This window comes from Mesoplodon densirostris, chromosome 20 (assembly GCF_025265405.1).
Source record: "Mesoplodon densirostris isolate mMesDen1 chromosome 20, mMesDen1 primary haplotype, whole genome shotgun sequence".
Classification (NCBI taxonomy): Eukaryota; Metazoa; Chordata; class Mammalia; order Artiodactyla; family Ziphiidae; genus Mesoplodon; species Mesoplodon densirostris.
Genome location: NC_082680.1, coordinates 27,930,589 through 27,940,892, shown reverse-complemented (window position 1 = coordinate 27,940,892; position 10,304 = coordinate 27,930,589).

Below are 10,304 nucleotides of genomic sequence, written 5' to 3'. Positions count from 1 at the left end.
AACACAAACTTTATAGTCATGGGTACTACCCTGCCGTTTGGGATCTGTAAGCCCCAGCTGTGGTTCGACAGCTTATGGAGTCAAGCAGGCTATCTCATCACATCCGAAACAGATCATGCTGAGCCAGTTATTAGAAATAGCCGACTGGCTTTCTGCCCAGGGGTAGAATTGCTCACTGTTGTAATATTAATCAGTTTAGGAGGAAACTCATGGATTTTTACTGGGGAAAGATGTGTGTGGTCAATGAGAACAAAACCAACCTGAAGACTGAAGCTTTTAGTCTTGAGGCACCTAGAAAAAATATAGCTTCACAGAATGAGGTAGAAAGTCCAAGCTGGTTATATAGATTTAATGCTATTTACCCAATGGAGAACACCTCCTAATTAGGCTCTACAGGAATCTGGTAGGATAATTAGATGGGCTCTAAGAATCATGTAAAGCTGGAAGAACCATCATCATGGACTAAGTTCCCAAGACTTGCTTCAGGGATTCATTGAGAAATAATCACCTGATGCCCTGGGTAGCATTCCTCCCCCATCTCTGTAGAGGCAACAAACCCAAGAAGCAGGAGGTAAAGCAGACCTCTCTTTCTAGCACGGTTCCAAACAGCCGGGTACAGGTTTTTATCATACTAGGAGAACTACCAAGGAAGAACTTCATTTGAACAACACAGTTCAGTTTCAGAAATTCTCAAATGATCTTTTACTTGTTGCTAGTCACCTGCCCTAATTTACTATAACATTCAGTACAAGTATCATTATTCTTCTTAAGTTCTCTACACCATCTCTGCCTCACGAAATGAACCTAGTTGACCAACTAAAATGAATCTATGAATTTGAATTCTCTCAGTTTCCCCCCCAACACCTACAAATGAATCTGTATCCACACCTACTTTACTGTTTCCTTCTTCTGTCAACTGAAAAAAAATGTACAACCTAACAGGTGAGAATTGTGTTTTATTCAGTGGGCTTGATGAGAACTTAAGCCCAGGAGGCTACTCCTCAGACAACTCCTAGGGACTGCTCCGAAGAAGGGAGGAATCAGGATATATAGGAGTTTTGCAACAAAAAACAGGTAGTCGGAACATCAAAAAATTACTGTTAATTAAAGAAAAACCAGACATGTCAAGTTAATGAATTTAGCACTTTTCTATGTATGGGAAGATGCAAGAGTCTGGGTTCATTGAAAGCATTCCTTTGATGTGCACCTCAGCTCTCTAGGGCCAGCACCCTTTTTTTCTCCCTCCTGAATCTTCCCAGGGTACAGAGTAGAGGGCAGGTAGCTATAGTGACTGATGGCTTGATGGCCCAGCATCCTTTGTTTACTGACATGACAGGCAACATTTTTCATCCACACTTCCGTTTCCGAGATTTTCTCACTTCTTTTGGAGTTCAGGCACTTTCCTCCTTCTATGGCCCCCCTCCCACATATGTCTCTCCTTTATAAACATGCTCAAACCTCTTCTACCTGAAAAACACTGCAAAAAGGGGATATGACCTTGAGTTTGCTGTGGCTTCACTCTCCATGCTATTATAGCTCAGCTTCTTGAAAAGGGTGAATGGGAGGTGAGGAAATAAAAACACTTAACGTGGCTTCCCCTCCGACTTGTACACTGATACTGTTCTTTCCAACATCAATCATCCTAGCAGCTACATTCAATGGACAGCTTTTAGCCATCCCCTACCTCTCCTCTCTGCAAGGTGTTTTTTTATTCTTCCTGAACTGGACTTGGCCTTTGGGGACACCACTGTCTCTGTTTTTCTTAGGCCTCTAGATACGACCCTCATTCTCAGTTTTCTAACGAGCTCTTCTTCTTCCACCTGGCAATGAAATGATTGTGCTTCCATGGTTCTGTCAATGATTTCAATTACATCCTTAATGTCACCCAAATCCATCCTCCTCTCTCCAGCGCTACTGACATGAACTTAATTTAGAACCTCTTCATTTCCATTTTGGATTTCAGCAACAGACTCCTAACTGCTTCTCCCATGGTTCTCCTGGTCATGCTTCACTTGCCAGCTCTTTGATGGCAAATATAGGGCATATTATCTGCATTTCTCCACTACTGTGCCCTTGACAGCCACAGTCATTTTTAACAATGGAGAAAAATCTTATTTCTTCGGAAGCTGAGTCTTCCCTGACCTCTATTTCCATTAAATCCTCCATACACCTCCTATTTCGTAGATATTGAATGGAGAAGTCAGATATATATTTTTGGAAGTGACACAGTGACAGGAGACATGTTTTTTGGAAGCTGTCCCTGGAGTAACAGCCATACCTGGGTACATAATTATGGCCTTTTTCCACCTTAGCCTGAACGTAGCCTCAGAATCCTCCTCAACACAGTGCCAATTAATGGCTAGTTGAAAACTATTTGTCATTCTTGCTTTGAATATTCTCCACTATGCTACAGTATGGTCCTTCTAAAACAAACAAACAAACAAATGTAATGCTATCATCACCCTGTTGAAAAGTTTTAATTGTTCTCCTTTGCCTACAGGATACAGTCCATGCTTTTACTCTAACAGAAGTTCTCCCAGGGTCTGGTCTTGCCTATTTTATCAATTTTCCCTCTCACACTCAATCTTTCACAAACTACTTAACTATTGCCAAGAGGTCTGAGTGCTCCTTTGTTTCTGTAAGATGTTTAACAGGTGAATCTGGTGACTACAGTTAACAATACTATATTGTATACCTGGAAGATGCTAAGAGATTAGGTCTTAAATGTTCTCACTACAAAAAGAGCAACCAAAATACGGTAATTATGTGCACTGATAGATTTGTTAACTAACCTTCTTGTAGTAATAATTTTACAACATATTTATGTATCAAATCATCACATTATACACCTTAAACTTACACATGTTATATGATAATTATATCTTAATAGAGCTGGGGGTAAACAAACAGAGAGAGTTCACCTGTAAGGGTAGATGAAGTCAACAAAGAAATGACCACTTAAAAGGGGACAAAAGGACTCAGGGAAAAAAAATCTAGCAGTAACCTATACTAAAAGGATTAAAGACAGGAGGAAGGTCAGAGAAAGAATGGGAAAGGAAAATAATTGTCAGAAAAACTAGTAAAGTGCCCCAGAGATCAATGGGAGAGCAAAAGAAAAAAAATAAGTGTGTATTTGTTTTGTGTCTGTTTTTACTTAAAATGCTGGAAGAAGGGTGATGAGTCCAGGAGGAAGTAGATCTGAGGCCAGGAAGGTGATCAGTAATTTCAAATACCGCAGATTAGAGGGAAGTCAATGAGAATCCAGTAGAACCTACTCAACGTGGTGATTATATTGACATAACTGAAAATAGGTGTTTCAGCTAAAGAGTGGGGACAAAAATCAGATTGCAAAGGATTACGGACTGATAAAGTAGTGAGGAAGTAAAATAAAGTGAAGGAGATGAAGGAGAGATGGTCTCTTTCCCCGCTCATCAGTGAGTTTCTTGGAGGCGGAGACTCTCATCTAGTACACGACTTGTGCATAGAGTTCTTGGATAAATATGATTTATAAAATATCCAGCTCTGTAAAGCCTGCAAGCCAACACTGATCACTGCTGTGAAGCTGAAAACACAAGTGCCTTTGATTGACCTTTTACAAAGCTTGCCCTGGGGACCAGGTGGACATCTCTTGCTCCAGTGGATGGTCAGTTTTCATATTGAAGCAATCAGACTTCAGAGTCAATGGCCTTTCACTTGAAAGCAATTTAATACATTTGAATGATCTAAGAACAGACCTCTATTGGAAGATTATGTGAACGAGAGAGCATTTCAACTAATTTTCCTCGACATTTTTCTGTTTTTCCTCTGTGCCCCTCTTGAAACAATATGAAGCTTGTCTCGTTTTTGAACCTCATCCTTCTGAAAGCTGGTCTATGCTGTCTTTACAATTTTAATTATACCCTGTCTCAATTTGTTCCTTTCTTTTTGTTTCTACTGTGCTATCGCATTCAGAACCTCTTTACTTTTCACCTCAATTGATTTAATAGCCTTTATGAGGCTAACAGTCTTGATTTTTTTACCCCAATATACATTATTTTCTTGCTAGAAAGCAAATAAAACAAATAATTTCAAAAATTCTTTTAAATTGTTCTCTATTGCCATCTAAAGAACACTTATCCTCATTTTTAAGCCTCATTAATCTAGTGCTCGTTTTTTATATTATCACCAATCACTTCTCTCTATACTGTTCCCCAACCAAACCAGTGGGCCCCATGTGTACCACACAGCCTTCTGCTCTCTGACTTAGTCACGTAGTTTTCTCTCCTTTTCCTTCCTTTTGGGTATGCCTGAATTTTTCTTCCTTTATATTATGGACAAGGTGATCCATTCCATGGAGTCATTCTTGGTCAACTAGGATTTCCTTTTATCATATATGGATGTTCACAGTCCTCTATGCCTTTCTGCTGAGATGTCTCATATTCTGTGTTATAGTTGTTTGCATATGTCTCAATCTAGTGGGAACACTAGAGCTTCACAAAATTCTTAACCTAGTGCCATCCACATTGCAATTACTCAGTAAATAATGAATGAATGAACAGGTGAGTATAAAGACGCAAGGGTAAACTGGAATTAAAAACCAATCTTTGGAAATTTGTTAAGCAGTCGATTTCTTTCTTTTCTTTTCTTTTTTCTTTGCCACACCACGTGGCTTGTGGGATTTGAGTTCCCCGACCGGGGATCAAACTCAAGGTCTTAGCAGTGAGAGCGTGAAGTCCTAACCACTGGATCTCCAGGGAACTCCCAATTTCTTTTTTCTCAAATTGAAGTATAGGTGATTTACAATTTTATATAAGTTTCAGGTGTACAACATAGTGATTCTCAATTTTTAAAGGTTATACTCCATTTACAGTTATAGAATTTTGGCTATAGTCCCTCTGCTGTATAGTACATTCTTGCAGCTTATTTTATACATAGTGTTTGTACCTCTTAATCTCCTACCCCTATCTTGTCCCTCTCCTCTTCTTTCTCCCCACTGGTAATCACTAGTTTGTTCTTTAGATCTGTGAGTCTGTTTCTTTTTTCTGTTATATTCACCAGTTTGTTTTATTTTTTAGATTCCACATATAAGTGATATTATACAGTATTTGTCTTTGTCTGACTTTTTTTTTTTTTGCTAAGCAGTGAAATTCTTTAAAATATACGGACTTCTAAAGTTGGTTAAATTAGGCAAACAAAATAACATAGCATATCTTAGATTTTGCATTTAGTATTAGATCCATCTGGATAGCCAAAGTCCCCGCCTCATATATGATGGAATTGATACAGCAAGCAACTGTACCAACTAACAAGGATAAAGGGTTGGAAAGTCTGAGGTCAAGCTAATCTTTACCACACAGATTTACGTTTTAAATGTTTGCTTCTATGTTCAGATTAAAAAATTAGCAACCTTAGGTTAGCAGTGTTTCAACAAGCATTCTTTTTTTTTTAGCTTATTTTATTTATTTATATTTTGGCTCCGTTGGGTCTTTGTTGTTGCACGTAGGCTTTCTCTAGTTGCGGCGAGCAGGAGCTGCTCTTCGCTGTGGTGCACGGGCTTCTCACTGCGGTGGCTTCTCTTGTAGCAGAGCACAGGCTCTAGGTGAGCGGGCCTCAGTAGTTGTGGCACACGGGCTCAGTAGTTGTGGCTCATGGGCTTAGTTGCTCTGCAGCATGTGGGATCTTCCCAGACCAGGGCTCGAACCCGTGTCCCCTGTATTGGCAGGTGGATTCTTAGCTACTGCGCCACCAGGGAAGCCCTCAACAAGCATTCCTAAAGCACATCTTTATAAGTCCATAGTGGGAAGCAGCCGCATAGCACAGGGAGATCAGCTCGGTGCTTTGTGACCACCTAGAGGGGTGGGATAGGGAGGATGGGAGGGAGATGCAAGAGGGAGGAGATATGGGGATATATGTATATGTAGAGCTGATTCACTTTGTTATAAAGCAGAAACTAACACACCACTGTAAAGCAAAAAAAGTTTCAACAAATACCTGCATTTCTCCTTAATATATATTTTTCTGTAAAATACCTAAATATATTCACCCACTAAGCCCTTAAAAATATGTTAGAAACGGGACTTGGAGTAGAATGCAGAATGGAGCCAGCCTGGATTAGGACCAGGTCAATCAATTAGTTGAAACATGATGTTAATGAGGTCAGAGTTATATATTCAATCTCCACATTGACCGGTTAGCTGGACTGCATTTAAGTTCCAAAGTCTAAACTTCAGTCCCCAGTCAAAGGAGAGGATGAAGCTGCATCAGCACAAATGTATCCTCATTCTTGGAAAATAAAGCAAAATACTTCTCTTATGTAAAGAGATTCAGAATAGCCATCCAGTTATAAAAACATAGTTCATTAAACTTGGAGCAGGTTTGAAGATGGAAGATTGGAGGAATCTTGGAGAGAGAGAAAAAAAAGAATTTTCTACAGGGGAACAGTGAGCAAGATAGCTGTGTCCCAAAAGGAAGCTTGGAAATTGACGAATTGGGTTGGGATGGCTCAAAGTAGTTTAAAAGAAATAGAAAAATATTTAAGGGAGATGTAGTATGAAAAGCTAGAGGAGAATTTTGTAAATCTTGTTCTGACCCCTTTCTCAATTTAAGGTATCATTGCATGCTTGTCATAGTAACTTATTGAATTTTTTGAGGGGGTAATAGGAATGGGAACATTATCAAAGGGTTTACTCTCAAGATAGTTATGCTACTGAAAAACAATTGAGTACAAAACACCATTACTTGCAGGATGCATTGAAGTACACATTTCATTTTTTTCCCCTTTTTTAATTTACCAAGGGTTTTCTCCCCAAGGCAGATGATGTGGGTTGCAGTTAAAAGTAAACAATTAGAGGTTGGGAGCTAGACAAGCAGTCAGAAAATGTTACTGGAATTTGAACTTTTCCCAAGCAAGAAACCACGCCTGTCTATAAAACTGCTTTAAGTGAAGTGAGGGGGGAAAAAAAGGACATTGAGGCAAAGAAATCCACTGTGAAATGTTCAAGTCTCCTTGGTGTGCAGCACATTTCAAAGTAACTAATGCTTCCAAATAATTTTATCCTGGGTGTGTATCCACTTCCTGTCTCTCCCTGCACCATATATGTTTATAATGACATATTGATTTCTAGTCCAACTTGAAATGGAATAGAAGGCACCCCTCCACTGAAGACGGGGGACGTTTCTCCTGAGTCAGCTCACCCTGTGCACATTCTTAATGCACCACCTGTCCAGTGGGTGATTGGTCCTTGGACCACATGGAGGAATGAGGTTGAGGAAGAGGGGCTGGGGGAGGGACCAGAAAGAAGTAGGACCTTTCTCATTTCAGAGGTGAACTGAGTTCCAGGCCTGGGTTAGTAGTTGTCTATCAAATTCTGTCCAAATCCTTTCCAAAGTCGCACACTTTTTTGGGGGGGGGCGGGTAACACGGGCATCTCACTGTTGCGGCCTCTCCCGCTGCGGAGCACAGGCTCCAGACGCGCAGGCTCAGCGGCCATGGCTCACGGGCCCAGCCGCTCCGCGGCATGTGGGATCTTCCCAGAGTGGGGCACGAACCCGTGTCCCCTGCATCGGCAGGCGGACTCTCAACCACTGCGCCACCAGGGAAGCCCCAAAGTCACACACTTTAAATCTAACAGCCTTAACAACTCAGGATACACATTTCAAACCACAGAGCTCAGCTCATCGGTCTGTCTCTGCATTGCCAGCCACTGCCAGAATGATTATCCTGTCGGTATTCAAGTAGTAGCTCAAGAATAAGATACTGCCCAAACAGAAGACCTCAGAGAGTTTCCATTCTAATTTCGGAAAACCTCCTCAATTCTGAAGAATTGGTGGTGAATAAATTACACAGTAAAATATGGTAGCAACAAATCACATGAAATTTCACATAAAGTATTAGGCATACAGAGGTCAAAATAAAATGCATACAAAAAGCCAAAACGATGGATGTTTTAAAAGCAAATACAGTTTTACCACTTTCAGCTGCATACAGTAACTTTGCTAGGAGAGTGTTTTCAATTAGAAGGATGACTGGTTCCGCTATAATAAACAGATGAGATGAATCTGTTCTAATAACCCTCAGTTTTCACAGAAATAAAATGACATGTCTTTAAAAATGCATTTTGATATGAAGTAAGCAGCTAAGATTCCTGTAGTTATTACTAAATGCTGTGACCTGTATTTGATGTTTGACATATATTACCTCCTTTAATTTAACTTAATTCCAAAGAGTATTTAATATCTCCTTTTTACAGATGAGAAAAATGAGATTTGGGAAGGGTAAGTAAGATGTCCAAGTTTCTACAACTAGTAAGTGATAGAAATCAAATTTGAATTCAGTTTTGAGCTGCTAAGTCCCAAGGAGCAGATTAAATGTGCCCAAGAATGTATTTGTTTCTGTTATTAAAATACATCAAAGAAGATGTGACCAAAAATAAAGACTGGCTTAGCAGATAAGTGAAATTATACAGTTCATTTTACATGTACAGATAATGTACATAAATGTTTTATAGAAGTAATTTGGAAAGTCTTAAACTTATTCCACTAATGCCACCAATCCTTAAAAATCTTAAAAATATACTTAGAATTCCTCTTTGGAATTTCCTTTAGAGCCAATATGAAATTAATATATGACATATTTACTGAGCATCTTCTAAGTCTCAGTCACTACGTTGGGGGGAAACAAAAATATATGAAAAATGCCATAATGCAATTCATGCTCCCTAGTAATTTCAAAATCTAATTGGGTCAATGGAATATTTATCCAGTTTTATCTACCGCATCCTGGCTAAAACAATGGGTCTTATTACCTCACGGTAAGCCCAGGCCAAAAGTGGATTGAACTCCTACCTTAGTTATCAAATTTAGATTTCATCCTTTGAGGATAACTTTATTTAGAAACGAGCAAAATCATTCAGAACTATCATACCTGAGAATTTTCAAAACACCTTGTCATAAGCTCTGCTGAAAATTTAAAAATAGGAGTCAGAAATATGTGGCTATCCGATAACATTTGAATAAATGACCAGAGTTCCTAGGTGACATCAGGGAAAGAGATGCAGGCCTTTGCCAGACCTCACAGGAGGTATAGCCCTTACCCTGAAATATAAAATCTTCCCATCATTGGAGGGTAAACTAGTGCGAGTTTATTGTTGATAATTTATTAAGTAAAATTATTTTTCCTCAGGGCCAGCCTCACTTTTTCTTATAAGCATAGGGAGAGAAAATTTCTTTAGTCCAGAGACCTTTCACATCGGTCTTTAGGCACTGTATTATCCACAGTGCCTTTTAAGCAACTGTCTGCTAAATATTTCCTTTTGCTTTAGTTAATCCAATTCAGTAAATGCATTTATGCTTATGGGTAAAAAATTTAAAAAGGAACATTTAGTAATTATCTGGTTGCTTGTTGAGGCAGAAATCCATGGCGAATAATTCAATAATTCAGGCACATGGGTGGAGTTTGGGTCCTGACTATTCAATTGGGCTATCAGAAGCTATGTACAAGCACAAGATTATCTCTTTGTTGAGTGCTGTAAATCAGTGGCAAAATGAAAAGAGTTCCTAGGTACAGTGTAGGTAAAAAGAAGGACACAAAAAGCAATTTTGCTTCTGCATTTTTCCTCTCAAGGCTTTCAAATTTCTGATTGTTAATCTGCTGTGGGGCGTTTCTATCTGTGCTTCTTGCCAGTTATCTTGCGAGCATGTATTTTGGGAGAATTGCTCTTTCTAAATCTAACCTTTCAGTAGATAAATAAATATTCTAAAGTCTGAGAAATCAACAAAAACAAAAAAACACTTTGTTTCCCACTAGTCACTAGAAAACAAATATCAATAGTATATTATAGGATGGAAATGGTTCAGGCAGCCACTGTGTGACTTCCAACCACCCACAAACACTAAGTAAGCCCAGGGCAAGGAGAGAAAGTAACATTTTACTTCTGATTTCCATGGTGCATTGCTGTAAAGATTTGCAGATAAGAGTTCAAAAGAGCCAAGCTCATTCCTGGGCCTAGGGTTGAAGGAAAAAAAGCCTGAGGTGTGGCGGGACGAAGAGTTGGAAAAATAATGTAGTAAATGCTTCTACCTCTCCGGCGATTAACTCAGACAAGAACTAAACCAAATATGAATGAAATCCTACTGGTGTTCTTTCCTCATCTTCTATACCCATCCCTCCTTCATTATTAAGTTCTGAGCAGCATGCTCCCCCCGCTTCCTCCTTCTCTCCTTTACCCAAATCCTTCACACTCACAGCCTCCTTATGGATTTCGAAGCCACAGATGTGGGCACTAAGCAGGCTGCTTAAGGGCTCACCTTTGCTCTCACTCGGCAGC